Genomic DNA, 16,217 nt, shown 5'->3' with positions numbered 1-16,217 from the left:
TTCAAACATCATCAAGTGATCAAAAGCTGGCGCTTTAAAAAGTGGACTGCTACATTATAAGCTTGTTGAAATTGTAATAATCCAGATAGAGGAAGTGAATTTGTGGTGTGCCATAGTTTGCTGCCTGATAAATACTCCAGTGCAGGAAAATTCATGTACCTACAGCACAAACAGATAGGAAACAAATGTCAGAAAAATCATACTTAGAAGATGAAAGCAAATTGTAGAGCATGAGTCTCCCGCATTCTCTCCCCCTCCCCCTGTAACAATTGCATTTCTAATTATATCAGACTTGAAAAGTTATAAACTGTTGAGATATTGAGGGTTCTCAGTCTGATGTCCATAGGTGTTCATATACTCACGTACCGTGAGACCCATCTCATTAAATGGGTCTGTTCTGTCCATCTCTGCAATTATTCCTGTGAAAAGGCAGCTAAGACTTAGTTAAGGCAAAAAAAAAGTAATATAGAGTAAAGAAAATCAAGGAGAACAAGCTGCAGACATGAAAAGAAACATTTTGAATTCCTGTAATTTAATACAATTTAAGTCGATGTTATCCTTTCACAGCACAGTTAGGCAACTAATGGTCAACAATTGCCATTTAGTTAAAAGGATCACTATTACTCTTTTTGTTGAGCTGCTTGTTAATACCTTTGCTTTCATAGCCATGTTTTCATAGTTCTGTTTTCCAAAGCCATTGAAGTCAGAGGAAACCAATACATGAAACACTTGCACTGTAAAATAAACTCATGTTTAACACATTCCTACCAGCTATTCCCCCTAAACACATTGTGAAGGGGCATGATACATTTCTTTGAAGAATCTACTCTGCCTTGTGGAAGATAATCTGTTCTGATTATTTCTGAGCCTCTTCAAGAAACCAAGAAAAGGTAAAGTGTTTGTAACATAGCTGTTACTCATACTAAAACATTTTGAGTATCAGCAGTGCTTGACAGTCATTGACATCAAGGTTACTTGGTAGATCACATTACATTTTAACTTGTGTCTGATGTTTATGTTGAGGAAAATCATAACCAGTGATGAGTTACTGGGTCAACCTAGACAGACAAAAGTCAAGGAGATTAGAAAATTTCCAAAAGACAGACTGTCTTTTTTGTTAGCAGTCTTACTCAGAAATAGAAACCTCTCCCAGATGTCAAGCCTGTCAGGCAGTAAATTGGTCAGAATATTCAGGTCAAGTTATTTGTTTCCTTTCTAAGATGCACTCAAGCTAGCAAGTTTCCTCAGCACATTATGAGCAGCATCTCCACCTGATGTGCCTTTACATGTCCTGTTACTTACTCAGTGATCTTTAAAAAAAAAAAAAAAAGGATTAGGGACCAGACAAAACAAGCCATCTAGGTCATCTGAGTAGCATTAACCAATAAGGTGTCTCCTTTGAAAACAGCTTTAATAAATAATTCTAATACCTGCAACAGGTATAGGCAATTCCACACTTACAAATTGATGAATAATTTGATGGGGAACTATTAGTACAGTCATCTAGTACTGAAAGCGAGGAATGAAATTTCAAATATGGTAGCAGAAGAACAGTAGAGATATGTTTAAAGCAGTTATATGCAAAACAAAACATTAAAAAAGTGCACAAGTACGTATTAAAAAGCAACGGAAGAAATTTGTACTTCCCATAACCATCTAAAGCCTTGGAAGGAATTATATTCATGGATTTATCTTTAGGAAATTAATATTTTTACTGTTACCTAATAAATTTATTTGTGTATATTATCATAAACCTTGGATTTCAAATTGTCTGGGTAATACATTAAAAGTTCAGCATATACTTTAAAACAAATGTGTTATATGACAGATGTTTCCTCTTCATTGTATAAGATGAAATTAACACTGTACTTCTCTGAAGAGAACATTTAAACACAGACTCCTGAACAGAACATCTGTGTTGTTTTGGCACTTTCCTATATGAAATGAAAAATAATTTCACACTCCTAGTACAAGCAGGTTTGTTCAATATACAAAGCAGGATGAAGTTGTCAGTGGCAACTTTGGCTTTCTTAAAAGTATACATGTTAAAAATCCCAGCTCACAGTATACTTTTTCCTGTGTTCTTTAATGAAGAATTGGAATGTGGGTCCAGCAGAGGAAAGCAGAACCAACTCCAGTAAAAGTATTTTTGTATTTTGTTCTGATCTACTCCAAAGTTAAATTAGATTAATTTTGTTAATCCCATCCTAGAAATTAGAATTGCATGGAATAAAAAATAATCTGCCAGCAAGCCCTAAGAAAGGTGAAAATGCACACTATATGAAATAATGTATTAAACACAATTTTTACTTATAATAACCACTCCATATTGCACTGATAGAGAAATGATACATTTCATTCATATCTATATCACTTATTTTAGGAGGGGAAGCAGGAGTATCAATAGCTATTGTTTGAAACATGAACCGTGTGAGGCATTGTAGAGGATAATGACAATAATTGCTTCTTTCAAATGTGCTGTTTCTTAATTAGTTATATATAGATCTATATATGAATTTCTATACCTTGCAGATAGAAATTCAAACAAAACAAGATTTCAAAGCAAGATATAATGTGCACCTCCCCACAAAATCATTTTGGCTCAATATAGTGATAAGAAGGAAGGATTATGCCACACAAACACCCTGCATAATGATCTGGGGTCCTATTATATACACTAAATAGAGGGTGACCCCTTTATGTTGCTCAATGACACACTAAAAACTGGGTAGTGTAAAGCAAACAGTAGTACTTGTGAATGATGAATTCTATATGGAAATGCGTTCATTTCTGTAATAAATAAATCAAAACAAATAATTTTGGAATGACTGAGTAGATAAAAAATTGATAAAAATCGTATTTGCATTAGCTACTGTACATGTGATGGCTAAGAAGGAGCTAATTCTCTTCAATAGTAGCTGATAAGGGGCTATGTTTTGGGATTGTGATCTTTTAGTTATTGTTGAGTAATGCTTTTAGAGGGTCAAGGCCTTTTCTGCTTCTCACCCACCCCACCATTGAGAAGGCTGAGGGTGCACAAGAAGATGGGAGAGGACACAGCTGAGACAGCCAACCCCAAAAGACTAAAGGGACATCTCACACTGTGTGTCCTCATGCTCAACAATAAAAGCTGGGGGAAGAAGGAGGAAAGGGGGAGGTTCAAAGTTGCAGTGTTTTGTCTTCCCAAGTTACCCTTGCATGTGATCGATCCTGGCTTTCTTGGAGATGGCTGAACATCTACCTGTCCATGGGAAGGAGTGAATGAATTCATGGTTTGCTTTGCTCGTGCATGCAGTGTTTGCTTTATGTATTAAACTGTCTTTATCTCAACCCACAAGTTTTCTCACATTTGCCCTTCTGATACTTTCCTCAATCTCAATGTCAGGAAGTGAGAATGTGACTGTGTGGGGCTGAGTTGCCTACCAAAGTAAAATCCTGGGGAGATGGTATTGGCAGCAGAGGAATGAAGTGAACTACAGCAAAAATTTAAACTTTAATTCATTCCATTTTAATGTGAGTGTAACCATTCAAAGAATTCCTTAAATACTTAAGATTTGTCATTCATTTTACATTCTATGGAGTTCTGAGTTTGATTACTTTTACATATTTAGCTAGTTTGGAGTAAATTTTCACTGTTACATAAATATGAAATATGTTTCAAATGAAACTGTTCAATAAAAGAAAGTTGCTCTGACAGTTGATTTTTTCATCTATTTAGTTACAAAAAGACATTACTGGTATGGTTAAAGAAGGTAAGGATTTTGTGCTTCTGGGAGCAGACATTTTAAAGGAGGAAATCTGTAGGCACTGGAGAAATTAGCAATGGAAGAGATGTTGAGAAAATTCTCAACTTTGGCAGCACAGTTTTTTTCACCTGGGAAGCCACATTATTTTAAACCCAAATAAAAATGAATCTTTATTGAAAGAGTCATTAGTATTATACAATATGAGATGGAAATTAAGGGAAGAATAAAATTAATAATCATCTACTAAAACCAGTCATATACAAATAACAGATCATGAAGTAGGTTTTGGTTCTTTTAATATTAATTGGAATTTGCAATTATTTTCCACTATTTTGGCTATGATAAACCCAGAATTAGAAATTTTGAAAGCCTCCCTTTCCTTTAAAACACCCTACAACTTCTGCAATGTCAATTTAGCAAGTTTATATGTGATGATTTGAAATCTGACAATTATTTCATTGAAAAATTGTAGTCAGGAAAATTAAAGCACTATTTATTTTCGTCTGTCTTGATCATTATATTTCAAATTGTGTTGCTACTCTTTGACATTTGATTTTTTCCTACCACTGTCTCAATTTAATAAAAAACCCTTTTGTTCTCATTGAAAAAGCAACAAGCTGTAGAGGCAGACTGTATATCTGATAGTTAATATAAGTTGTATAATGAAAACTATTAAATAAATATTAATATTTCCTAGTGTGCTATTGGCTTCTTATACTCATTTAGGACAAAAAATAATTGCCTAATAAACATTCTTCTAGCACTGTATCTGTGATTTTTGGATTAGGCTTTTTTTCATTTCTTTGATGGATTTAGTTTTTGCTGTTTTAATAGATATTTATATGCTTGGAGTAGTAGTAGTTGTACTTCTTTATTTGCAAGATATCTTTTTAAGTCTTGAAACTTATGGAACATTTTTTTATGCTTCTCTTTAAGTCTTCCTCTCTTTACTTCATGACATTTATTTCCTAATCCTTTCCTGCAGGAACTATGCTTCAGTATAGTTATATGAAGCAAAGCTTGATAATTGACAGAAGAATTGGTGATGTCACTCAAAGAACTCAGAGAACCCTGAGAATCTCATTGTTAATCCGGCTTTATTTTGACCACAATTAACAAATGCCAGATTTCTTCAAAGACTGGAGGAAAACTGGAGAAGCTGAGCAGTCATCTTTTCCAACCATTTAGTGGATCATTGCTGAATAAAAAAATTTCATTTTCTTTAGTCTATCATTGCAACCGAAGAGTAATGAAGCTGCCAAAGGATCTGGAGAAGTCCTGTGAGGGGCCACTGAAGGAGCTGTGGTTGTTTAGGAATGGAGGCTCAGGGGGCTCTCTGTTCTCTACAACTTGAAATGAGGTTATTGAGAGGTGGATGCTGGTCTTTTCTACCAGTAGCAATTGATAGGATGATTGAAAACATACTCAAGTTGCACCAGGGGAAATTAAGACCAGATATTAGGAAAACTTTATTCACCAAAAGGTTTAATAAGCACTGGAACAGGCTTCCCAGAGCAATGATAGAGTCATCATCTCTGGAGGTATTTAAAAGGTGTGTAGATGTGGTACTTAGGGACACAGTTTAGTGCTGGACTTTCTAGTGTTTGGTTAATGGTTGGATCTAAAGAGTCTTTTCCAGCTTTAATTATTCTATGATTCTATAATCTCCTAGATACCTTCAAGTTTTGCATAGAAATGTAGGGGTTTTAATTATTATTTATTTATTTTTATTTTTTTTATTTAACCCAGGTTGAGCCTAATGTAGGAAATATAAACCATTTGCTATTTGTCCAAACTTGTTTGTGTCATTTCAGGTCCGTAATAAAAGTGTTAAGGGTCAAGGCATGATGAATTTAAGTCTACTGCTTAATTTTATTAAAAATACAATGCTTCTAATAAGGTTAATGGAAGATCTGATATAGTTAGTAGGAACAAACTATTGAAGTAATTAGAATTATAATTTCTGAGAGGATTTAGTTAGTCCCTTTATGGGACTAACTGTATGTTATTCTAGTAAATGAATATTTTCAATGATATCTGAAGAAATTTGGAGAGGTGTGACAGTCTTGTTGACCTCTCTGCCTTTGTGCCTTTTGTTTAGTTTTGATGAAAATGATTAAGGATTTTTCAGAGAAAATTACATTGGGAACTTTCTGTACAAGAAAGCATTTGAGATTGATAAAGGAATGAGTATATATTAGAAAGACTTTAGGGCAATTTTCAGTTGCAATCTGGGCAATTAGACACCCACCTTTAATTAAAAGTCAGTGGAGCTTAGTGACTAAGTACCACTCATGAGTTTCAAAGTACCATTTAATTGATAGAGGAATGAATCGAAAAAAAATGGAGGGGGAGACTACATTTTAGTTGAAAGAAGTAGATTTCTGGGAGTCTGAAATGTTTGTACTGAAAAAATGTCATTAAAATATTTCTGTAAGGCAGATCAAGAGAAGAGCATGGTAGTGCAGAATAAAATAGAAAATAAATGGAACAGTTGAAGTTTCTGGTTGATTAGAAATCTGTCACTGAACTGCAAACTGCAAACTGTGCTAGGACTTTTATGTGAACAGTAAGATAATGGAGTTACAGCTGCTTCTTCCCTCCCACTTCTCCGTACTGCATAAAAAAAGACTGATGACATGGCATTTTGGGTTTTGGGGAGAAGATGCTGAAGGTTCAGAAGATGTCAGGAGAATGAGAGGCCCTGCATGGGCTACAGGGCTCCAGAGATGAAGAGAGGCTGAGGACTGAGGCTCAAGAAGCACTTCCTGGGAATAATGTGTCAGTGAGCCACTTGCCTCCTCCCTTGTGGCTGAGTCCACCTCACCACACACACCTTACCTTCAGGGTAAGTCCAAGTTCCTTTGCTACCACAGGGTAGAAAAGTTACAGGAGCGGTAAATTGTCATTCTTTTATGGTGGGTACTCCTCCTACTTGAAAGACAAAGGGAAGACTAAATGTATAGAGAGTAATATATTCAGTGCCAACAACTGCTGCTAAGTACATGAGCATATGTGCATATACAAAAAAATCTGTTCTTCAAATTCGTTTGCTGCAGTTCCAAGAAAATAAAATCTGAGTAAATAGTAAAGACTTTGGAAAGGATCTTGGAAATGGTTGATATAGGTCATTCCACTTCCTCAAATATACTTACTGTTGTAAGAAACAAGGTTGCTGAAGGTGCTAGGAATCACCCAAAATCAGATTGGAAGGAACCTCAAGGGATCATCTCATCCTTACTGCTGCCCTAAAGGCAAGATAAATTCTACCTAAACCATTCCTGACAGGTTTGTCAAAGATGTTCTTAAAAACTTTCAGTGATAGAGACACCACATCATCGCTGGGCAACTTGCTGATTTAAGTGGTGCTTAACTCCCCATAATATTGGCTACATTTTGTAATAGAGTATCGGCCTATCTACAAGGAGATATTATGCTGTGCAAAATACAAATAAAGCTATTAATAAATAATTTTATAATATTTTCCTTCACTATTGATTTATTCCCCATTTGAATAAAATCCATAAGATTTTACAAGATGTATAATAAATGATAATATTTTTATCACTTAATAAAATAAAATAAATTTCTTTTGCTGGATATAGCCAGGTCCATTCATTAAATTCTATTTAGATTCTAGAATATCAATAAAATACATATAAAGTTATTCTGTGGTTATTGATTCAGTTTTGAGAGCTAATAAACTTGATATAAAATAAATAACAGTGGTAAATTTATCTGTTTAATAGCAGATCTTTATTTTAGGGAAAAAATTTTTGTATTATTTTTTAATCAAATATTGAATCCTTTCCTGTAGAAGCATTTCTTTCAAGCATGAGGAATTGCTTAGAGCAGTGCATAAAGGTGTTCATACAGGCAATTTATTAATTGATGTTACTAAGACTATATACCTGATGACAAGTAGAAGAAACCCATGAAAAAAATTAATATTTATCTTAGAGAATTCAACCCTGCTTATATTTATACCAATGAAAGCAGGAAATTACTTACGCAATGTAAAGTCCTTTGGTGCTTGTCTTCCAAACTACTGAAACACACTCTAGGCTTTAAAATTACTGCTGAAGGTGGAGTTCACTCATACAGCCATAAAAATTTGTCTTTTGATTCTCTGTTTGCTATACTGACATTTTAGAGAGACATGTCTGTGTCAGTTGAATGCTCTCATCTTCTGATGGTACCTATTATTGATAACCTTGGTGTGAAGGAATAGGACACAACAGGATTTGCAGCCTTGTTTAGTTTGTTTTTTTGCTTAGATTTGTTAAAAATATAAAAATACTTAACAAACAAAGATTTCAAACAAACAAAAATCCAGAGCATTATTTTCTCAGGTAATGCTGAGATATTCATAAAATGTCCAGGGCAAAAATCAGAAGGTAAGTATATGCTGTCATTATTTCATAATGGTTTTCCTTAGGTTATGTTTATCTGGGTGGAACTTTTGCTCCATAGTTGAAAGGAGAAATGCAGATGCATAACAGTTATAAAAGAAGTCCTAATAGCTAAGTAACATTTCATTTTTCGTTACCTAAAGTAATCATATTTCTGTCCCAACATATACTAAAGCAAAAGCAGAAGCCCTGATGTGAACCAGCACATATCATAGAATTTCAGAATGCATTAAATATAAGTAGAAACATTTCTGTGGTTAGCCATTATGGCCTAACTTTTGAGGATGTCCTCCAACCTTAGTCCAGGTTAAAACACAGGGAAACAATGGGTGTATTTTAATAGTTTTGAAGTGACTCATGATCTTTATGGTGGAAACTTGAGACTGCATAACTGAGATTTTTTGACCCTGGTTTAAAGTATTTCGGGTTAGGTTCTGTCAGAAGTCTGGGGAATTATATGTGATTATTTGTGAAAACAAGATTTAATCTCAATTTCCAAGCATTGATGTAAGTGCCAGAACTCTAATGCTGCAACAGGCACTAAATACTTATTGGTATATATACGTTTAAAAGTAAGTAACAAGAAAACATTTTTAAAAGCAGAAAAGCATACAGAAGTCAAGCAATAGAAATTCAATATTGTAAAAAGAAACTCAATGCAGTAAAATGCTACCTGATTGGAATAAAATAAAAGATTTACTTAATCAACTTAGTTGCTATCAAGGTGTTATTAAGGTCAAAGTGTTTGCAAAAAATATGAGATACTTTCATTTTAAATGAGATAGGATAAAAATGTAGAAGTTATATTCTTTTTCTTTGAACCTTGAAAAAAACTTGTGCTTAGGAATTATTTTCACTTTACTAAAAAAATAAAAACAGGAAAAAACACTTTCATAGGAGGGTGTGTGACTGATAAATTCTGTATAGAAAAACAGTAACAAAAATAAGGATAATGTGAGGATAGAAAAGGCTTTGCTCAATTGTGTAGAAGACATACTCTAATTGTTCATATTTTTAAAATTTTCTGTAATTTATTTTTATTTTTATACTTTTCATTGCATTTATGTACAAAACCAATTTACTTTGTCTGCTTTATTTGTCTTTTTAAGCATAACAGAATATTGAGGCTCAGGATTCCTAGATTTCTTGAATTACTGTAATTTAGAGAACAAAAGAGAATGTCTTTGAATATAACTCATGTAGGCTTTTTGAGTAAGTAGTCATATACTGGTTTTAAGTTAAGTTCAGGGTGATATGGAGAAAAGACATGGTAAAATTTAACTTTGTGAGATAAAATTCTAAAGGAGAATTTAAAACAGCAATAGATAATAAATGGAAAGTAACAATGCAAATTAAAATTTGTTAGTGAAACATAAGGTAATTTAACTTCTTGGACTTAGAACACTAGATAATTAAAGATATGAATAGAGAAACAAAGTTGGAACAAAATTCCATGCCCTTAAACAAAAACAAGATAGGAAGCAAGAGGAAGGAAAAATAATTAGAGAGTTTTGATCCAATCTGATACCTTTTAAATAAGCAGAAATGTTTTCTAAGTGAAACTAATAGATCCCCAAATACACTGACGTCAGAGAAAAAAAACCTCACAACACAATGAAAAGTGGTGAAGGTCTCTTGAAACAGAGGAGGGCGAATCTGAATAACTGTCTGAAGACTCTCAAATGATAAAGAAACTAGTGAATTATACCAGAAGTGAGAAAATAAGAGAAAAATATGGATTTTGGAAAATGTAAAAGCAACAATAGATTTTCACAGGCATCCTTGATTCACATTTGTATTGATGAGGGTGTTGAATACGCACACAACAAACATTCATGATTTCTTTTAGATAACACTGAAATCAACAGAGTAGTGGTAAATTACAATATATTTAGTCAAATTCATTCCCATTTAGTGATTTATGTTCTTATGGCAGTTCATCATATATTTCTCACTGAATGCAAGAAACATACTTAAATTTTAGGAACTTTACTCCGTAACATTTGATTTCAGTTCTGACTTCAAATACACTTGTGATTTGATGTTAGCTAACACTGGAGGATTTCTGGAGTAAAAAAGTTTGGGAAACATTAAAACACCTTTCTTGCATATTATTTTAATACGAACAAGTTATTGTTTCATGCTTTGGTCAAAAGAAAAAAATGAAATTGGTTTCGAAGCTCTGCTACCATGGCCAGCCTTACAATTTACGCACTTATGCACCTTATGCACTGAGTGTGTGTTTGTACATGGTGTGCTGATGAACTCACTTAGCACTTCTGGTCTTGTGAGTGGAAAGGTAAAGAATGATACTGTCACAGGGATACTGCCAAGGAATGTGTCTTAGATCTGAATGTGTAATACTTCATACAGAGCTGTGGACAAGGAGAAAACAAGTGAGTTAACAGTTTTTTGAAGGACCTCCCAAGGTTTTCACTTAGCCTGGAAGCTCGGAATTAGCAACAGTGAGAACACTCTTGGCTTTATTAAGCAGAGCACTGCCTAAGCCCCAATCTTCAGACAGTAAAACTTACCTTAGCAGAAGACTTACATAGGATTCTCTCTAATCATTTTACTAGGCTCGGTGTTGAATATGCAATTAAGTCTAGGGAAAAAATTTGACAAAATGGCATATCATGAAATTATATGCTAGTCAGAGAAAGCTATGAAGACTTTTGGAGGATTTAATGGTAATCAAATACAAATAGGTTAGTAGTCAATTCACTAGAGGCAAAACCACAGCAGCATACATAACAAGAAATGATGTCAAACAATTCTACACACTGGCCATGCTAAATTATCTGAATCAGCTAGGGGAATCAACTCTGTACTGATGTCAGTGTAAACAAGTAACCATCAGCGATTAAGAAAGAACCTGTAAAAAAAATGAAGCCAACAACCACAGCTTTCTAACAATGGATGTGATTATGAGAATATATTTATATTACAGTAGATGAGATCAAAAGTTTGATAATATAAAATTTTTCAGAGGACTCTAAAACTGATTTACACCATTTACAATGCAAGTACATTTTACTAAAATAGATTATAAAATGTTTCTTTTTCATTCTACAGTTCTGAAAAAGCAGAGGCCAAAGTAAAAAGAAGCAGACAATTGAAAGTTATGAAAATAAATACAACTTGACGTGATTTTTAACTCAGTGTAGTATTGAAGCCAGCAGCCTACCAGAAGTTCCAATAGGACATGAATAGGTTGATAACTATTTAGGTAGATAAAACACCTGAGAGTCATTAAATATTATGATCAGGAGAATAAATTTTATCCAATTTAGGTGAAGTTTCATCTGTAAGTAAGCTTTCCCATTAATGTTCTCCCTCTATTTGAAGCATCTTATGCTGACTACTTTAAGGATGAGATAAGAAAGCTATACACCAGAATCTGATTTGGAAAGATCCCTACAGGAAATAAAGAGGAAATATGACCGCTTCTTTGGATAACATCTTGAAATGTCATCTACTTTTAGTATTTCCTTTTTCTAATTTCAAAAGAGATATCCAGCCTGCTCTAGCTTTTACAGCAACATATAAATCAGAGTTGTCAGTGCTGAACTGCCTAATCATCTTTGCCTGTCTACTTTTAGCCACCATTTGCTAATAGCATACTCATTGCAAAATTGTGTTTTCCAAATTTAAAAAGCCAAGAATACTACTAAAATAACACTAAAGAACACTACCGTCTCTTTCTCCTTCTTCACTGAATGACAGAGATTTGTTTTATAAATAACAGGAAACACCCTCTGCAGGTGTTTTTGCAGGATCTTAGGAGTAGCTCTTATCTCCTCTAGAAAAAAAAGAAAATTAATAATTTGTATATGGCAATAGTTTGTTTAGAGACTGCAGAAAATATGTTTGCCTTTAAACGTTAAATCAGAGGAGATTAAATATCTGGTTTTGAAAATCTGCCAAAAGGTGAAAGGCTATTTTGAGTGGGACCCACTGAATGAAACACTTGCATTTAAAAGAGAAAGTATCAGCATACATCCACTTTATTGTAAACAACACACCTGCAGTGCTTCCAATTAAATGAAATCAACCAAAATTTACATAATTGAGGAATGCCTATCAAGTCATGCACTATCCCACTGCTATGAAAGGGATTGCGATTTGCTTATGTTTCTGGGGGAGGGTTGTGTTTATGTGATACATGAGCAAAAAGAACCCCCCAAGTGCCATGATGCATTTCATTATGGAAAAGGTAATTTTTACAAAGATTCTCAGAAGACATACTGTGTCAATTATGTGATTTACATATTACTGTGCCTGTTACAATGGAAAAATATTAATGATAATAACTTGCTTTCTGAACGAGTAAAGTAGGAACTATGCTGACAGTAGCAACACCCAGTAAAAGCAACCTTATGTTGATTGCCATGAACACTCTACACATTAATCTACAAAACTTCATTATTCTTTTGCCTTATGCCAGCTGAGCAGGGTACGCTGGTAAGATTATGCTCACACAACTAAAAAGTTAATAATGGTATGTAATTATGGTCACACTTTTAATAACTCTTCTTTGTTCCTTATGGATATATGGTAAGAATAGAATACTATTTCCATTCTATTCCTTTTAGTATTGTTTCTGATATAAGATTTTGTCTAATCCCACACAGTTATTCTTATGCAATTATGTGATGTAATTGTACTTATTAGACATTCTACTTGCACAGCCATTAGATAACCAAGACACAGGCTTCATATTAACTTACTGTGCTTGGTACCTTCTAACAGCTGGTGATAAATTTCAAATCTTACAATCCATCTTTTTTTAATGTGGGACTACTTTTATTTGAAAACAGTCTTCAAAGCATACACTTTGATGACTAGGCCCTATTTAGAAAGAGACTTGATATATCTGTGAAAAGATATGAGTCAATATATAAAACTCAAAGCCAAGCGAACACTAAAGCTGAACAAATTTGTGGAGGAGATACTTTGTTTTGAATTAAATCTGTTGGATCTGAAACCCTGGGTCTGTTTCTGACTTCACTAGAGTTAACTTTCATAGCAGCTTGCATGATATTTTGGATTTGTGGCTAACACAGTGTTGGTAACACATCAATGTTTTGATGCTTGCTGAGCAGTGCTTACACAGTGTCAAGGCTTTCTTTTTTTCCTACTCTGCTACCTGTCTATCAAGTCAGCTAGGAGTGAGTAAAAGGTTGGCAGGGGGCAAAGTTGGGACAACAAACCCATATTGGCCAAAGGGACATTTCCTACTATATGATGGCATGCTCACAAACACAGACTTAGAGGAAGAAGAAGAGTGGGTGGTTTTGGCTTTCAAGGTGGCCATTGCTTGGAGACTGACTAGATGTTGGTCTGCTTGTAGAGGGTGATGAGTGATTTCTTTTGTTCCTCTGATATATCTGTTTGATGTTCTTACCCTCCATTCATCCCCTTTCCTTCCATTAATCTGCATTTATCTCAAACCATGAGCTTTCTCAGTTTCGTGCTTCCTGTTTTCTTCCCCCATCCCACCAAGGATGGGGGAGCAAGCAAGTGGTTGTGTAGAAACTTGACTGCTGCTTGGCATCAACCCTTCACAACACTGTTGAATCATACACCATTTCTAATTTTCATTTTGCTATGGTTGTGGTGACAAAGTAATTTCTTTCTAAACTAATCTGAATAAATTCTCAGCTGTATGACCTGAGAAGTTAGAAACAAATAGTTAATAAAAACAAAGATGAGGGAACAGAGATTAACCTCTAACTGCTGAGAATGTATAGAGCACTAGATAAAATGAATAAAAATACTGATAAAGCGTATCTGACTAAATTAAAATAAATTATCAGCCTGCAATGACGAATATATCATAGCTAAGGAATAATAACAAAGAAGTGCAATTTTAAATTTTTTAAAAAACTTTTTATAAAATTTTTAAAAAATATTTTTATTTTGGATCAGCTACTGAAGTCACAATGCTATATTTGAAATCAGAGTGTGATTTCCTGAAATAAGTAGAACGTTTGAACAAACCAAAAAAAAAAAAAAAAAAAAAGATTTACATTCCTGTGTAGTGATGCTATTCTTGCTTTAGTTTAGTCAAGTTTATATTTACCAGGTAATTAAATAGGTAAATTTATTGTAATTGCATTTCATCTTTCCCCTTTGCAATATAAAAATGTTCCACATTTGAGTTATTACTGATTAACTGAAGATAGGTTTACCCTATCTTACTTAAAATCTTTGCTTGCCTCTTGTGTTTACTACTCTTTTATTAGTACTATCTTATTATGTCACCTTTTTTCCTTATATAAATTAACATGTTTGTCATAAGAATTTTGCCTTAATTCATGTGACATGTGACAAGATCCAAGTGTTTTTATAACATTTTTCTTTAATTTTCTCTGTTGTGTCATTGGCTTCATCCTTGCTATGTGTCTCTAAGTTCTTGATCCTGTCTTTCATTTGCCCTAAATTTTTGAAGTGAAGTCAAAAACAATTAGAATGTCTCATTGAGGAAGCAGCAGTGGTGACATCTAACCTGACTTTATTACATGAGTACTCACAGTACACTCTTCCATCATCCTCAAACTAGGACAGGAAAATTGCCCCAGATTTCTTAAAGAGGTTGTCCCCCATGCTGGGCTTTTTTGCTGCTTCCTTCCCGAGAAGCAGTGAGGCTTTGTGGTTGAACTTAGGTGTTACAATTGTAAAGTACCAACAGTACAATTTGGCTGACAAATTGCATGGAGGAAATAATAAATAGCCCCATACTCAGCTGACCTGTAGTATACTGGAAGAGACAGAATAGTCTGAACTGGCACTGATATTGCAGTAAAATCTCCATCTGCTTCTTCCCAGGGGAATACAGTGGAATGAGTCTCCTCCAATTAATCTCTCTCCATGAAATATCATGGGACTATAAAATTTACTGTGAAAAACCTCTGAGGGGTTGTTGTAAAGTGGACAGAAAGAAATTAAGGTTTCTGAGAAATAAATTGAACTGACTAGTACAGTTCTCCTTGAGGTCTGTAAGGGCAGTGTGCATGTGTGAGAAACACAGTAGTGCCATTATCTTCGTGGATTTTATGCAATCCTCATAGTTTACAGATAAGCACATATACCACGGACATAACTGATTAATTTTTTCTGAGCTTCTTAATGCATGTTTGCCCTTGGAATCTTCTTATAGATACTTATATAGAAACAGTGAAAAGACTGCTAGTAATGTCTATGGTCAGCGTCTCCCTCTGCATTTCATGCCCAGTAGATTTCAGGCCCACACACAGCCAAACTGGCATCCTGAGTGGGTCTGTATGAGTAGGCTGTGCTTCTGTGAGGTGTAGACCCCTTTTAGGTCACTCAGTGTGAGAAGGGCAAGAACCCCACACAGGGGTGTATAGTCCTGAGCCACTGATTTTCCCATCTGCCCTCAGTGCCAAAAAGGAGACAAGGCCAGGTGTCTGTTGTTCCTGCAGACACCAATCATCCCATAAAACTCTGCAGAGATCTCTTTCCCCAACCATCTTCTACTGTTAAGCTCTTTGACTCTCCTAAGCTTCTTCCTTGTCCTATATCAAAACATAAACAAACTAAATACCAGTAACAAAACCCCTTAGCTTTTGCTTTTTTTGTGGATTGTTCTGTTGTCTTCCATTAATCCATTTATTCTTTCCTGTTTCTTTCCTTCTGCTTCAGTCATCTGTGTGCTTGGTGTGCATACAAATTTAATAGTGTGCTACTATTGCCTATAAAGGCAAGCTCTGGCTTAAATAATCATAAGGATGCACCATAAGACCGTATCTCAGTGCTCCTCTCAGTCCCCCATGGGCTGCAGGGGCACAGCTGCCCCACCCTGGTCTGCACCGCGGGCTGCAGGGCCTCAGCTCCGGTGTCTGGAGCACCTCCTGCCCCTCCTTCTGCACTGCCCCTGGTGTCTGCATTGCTGTTCCCATGTTCTCACTCCACTCCCCTGGCTGGAATTCTTTCTACGTAACAACCTTCTGTTCTTAAATATGTTATCACAGAGCCATTACTGTTACTCCTGATCGGCTTGGCCTTTGGTAGTGGCAGGAAGTCCATCCTGGAG

Source organism: Myiozetetes cayanensis, unplaced genomic scaffold (genome assembly GCF_022539395.1).
Source record: "Myiozetetes cayanensis isolate MyiCay16 unplaced genomic scaffold, myiCay2020 scf5-8, whole genome shotgun sequence".
Classification (NCBI taxonomy): Eukaryota; Metazoa; Chordata; class Aves; order Passeriformes; family Tyrannidae; genus Myiozetetes; species Myiozetetes cayanensis.
The sequence above is the reverse complement of the archived record's forward strand: the minus strand, read 5'-3'. Positions refer to the sequence as shown.